Source organism: Atractosteus spatula, chromosome 6 (assembly GCF_055471065.1).
Source record: "Atractosteus spatula isolate fAtrSpa1 chromosome 6, fAtrSpa1.hap1, whole genome shotgun sequence".
NCBI classification, from domain to species: Eukaryota; Metazoa; Chordata; class Actinopteri; order Semionotiformes; family Lepisosteidae; genus Atractosteus; species Atractosteus spatula.
The window spans coordinates 33,417,177-33,419,764 of record NC_142711.1 but is presented as its reverse complement, the minus strand read 5'-3'; positions in this window follow the sequence as shown (position 1 = coordinate 33,419,764).

Here is a 2,588-nt window from a genome sequence, read left to right as displayed (position 1 = left end):
AAGGTCAGGTCCGAATTCAGGAGCAGCCGAGGCGGCGGGGCGGAGGAACGGGCTCATCCGGTCCGCAAGACTGACTGGCGGCAGAGAACCGAGCGGCACCGCGGTGGAGCTCAAGAACGGGGAGGGAGTGCGTTTATTCTGCGTGACAGCCGTGTCGTTTCGGAATAATATGAGTTTCACTTTCCTGTAATAGAAAAGGGAACCGACGAAAGAGCTTCATTTGATTCAGCTGCCGTTGTGCAGTTACCCGACTGCTACACATAAAATAACGTTTGCACTTTCTGATAATAGCGTTGCATATTACTTCAACCCAGCATCGGGTCTGGCTTTGTGTGGTCTTGCTCGTGAAGGCGAACCTGGTATTTCAGAAAACAAATGATCACTTTTTACAGTGCATTTACAAAGACTATTTAAATGTAAAAGCCGATAATTCTCATTAACCTGTTTGAACCGAATAAATTGCTGAGCAATCATTACAGTATTCAATATTTTAAGTATGCCTTATTTATCAGTTGTTTGTGACTATCGTGGTAAGTACCTTGCTATCTGTCCCTTTACTATTAATATCTGGGGTCACTGTTATTGTACGAATGTGGCGATAAAGTTTGTGACTTTGGGTGCTGCTACCCACAAAAATGTGTAGAGTTAAAGACCACATAAACGCCAAAGCGATGCCTTTTCATGTTTTTATTTATCAAAAATACCCGTACGAATCTTTTTAAAAGGCTTACGGATGTTGCCTTTTTATCAGCAGGCTTACAGTTTTTAAAAAAATAATTGCACGTCCCAGCATAAAAAAATAATACCCTGATAATACACAGATTTCTGAAAAGGAAAAATAAAATTACCAAAGTTTTTCCTTAGTCCCCAACTTCAGACATTCCGATGACTCGGGCAGGACTAGTGACTGTCTTGTTAGTAGAGGGACAGCACCCCCTACAGGACGTTTCTGTAAAGCGCTTCACTCCACTGCTCTCACCCTGCCTTCTATAGTACAAGCAGGTCATGAACTGCTGAAGAGCTGAAGAAAATATTCAGAGTAAATACTGGTCTCATTTAGAAAGTCACCACTGACACCTCTCTCTGATATGACAGTCCCAGCCGCCCCGTTTCTCTGTTGTAGTCCAGCTAAAACATTAGAAGCCACCTTCACACAAAAATCATGCTAAAATAATACAGTTAATAGGGAAACTTGTAAAATTCTGGTTTACAAAGCCTGCATCCAAAGGAACACAGTGAGAAGACGGGATGTCATCAAGGAGTCCCGTTATTTTCCTGGAGGTCCAGTTTTATGTCCAGTTTAGCCTTGCCTATCAGTAAGTTCGCATTTACTCAGAGCTCTCTGCTAATCAGGTTTAATTGAATACTCTCCAGCTCTTCGGCCTGGATAGCTGACCAGACCCACTGCTGGAGGACCAGAGTTCCCAGCTCAAGGGGCGAGTGTGTATCCGAGCTGCTCTGAGCTGGGAGAAGAGGAGATGCTTTTCCCCCAGCTCAGCCCCTGCTCATCAGTAAACACTTAAGGAGCTCGACCAGAATGGAAAAGTTAAAACTGCATCCAACTTGAACGCGTGTTCAGCAAATCACCCCAAAATTCAATGGCAGGTGACAGATCAAACCCCTGGCCCTGGAATACATAATCTGTTCCTCCTGTACAGACTATGAAGAGGCACTTCAAAATAGTGCTGTTTGAAGCTTTTTAACATCTATAAGTACTATTTAGAAGTTTTGGGAAGGTAATAGGTTTTTGTTTCTGATTTACATGCAGAATGATGAAGTCTGCATTTCAGCTTTTGGTGCAATGATTACAACGTTGAGCAAAACGCATTCTAGCCAACAACGGATAAAGCCCCAATCTAGAAAAGCCTGAAAGTCCTTCCCAACCCTGTGTTTGCCTTAGCAAGACCACATCTGAACCTGGGGACCCCTCTCAGTCCACCCCACTTTTCCTTGGGTAGAAGAGCCCCCTTCCTCCTGCATAGACTGATGTGGAAACAGAGCACTTGTCTAGGCCTCTGACTTCAGTACCTGACTGCACAGCCACAGGCAGATGACTCGGCCCTACTATGTGTACATAAAATAAATACATTCTTCCTTGTTAACACTGCTCATTACTAATAAACAAAAAACGTATACCTTCCTTCCATCCTCTCTCTGTCCTGTTAGGCAAGTAATATGTGCAAAATACATCTCTATATTAATATATTTTCCCATGGACCAGGGAGGCACAAAATTTGTCACATCATTATTTCATAGAAAAAAAGGCAGATTAAAAATAAACCCTGTTAGATCCGGAATAAACCCTGTACGTCTGATTTAATAGATGCTCTTCAGCTCCACAATGGACCGTAGAGGCTCAGAGCCTCAATATTATTCCCAGCTATTACAGGAACCAAAAAAACGAGACCCTGGCCAAAAAGCTCCAGACCAAGCAATGCTGGCGTTTACAAACAAAAACAACACAAAGATAGTGCAAATAAGAGTCCGGACGAGGCCTTTGTAGGATTTTGCCCCTGTGGCCAGGGAGGAAAAGTCAGTTGGACAGATGGGGAGACGTTCAGAGCAGCGCGAGAGAGGGACGGGGCGGT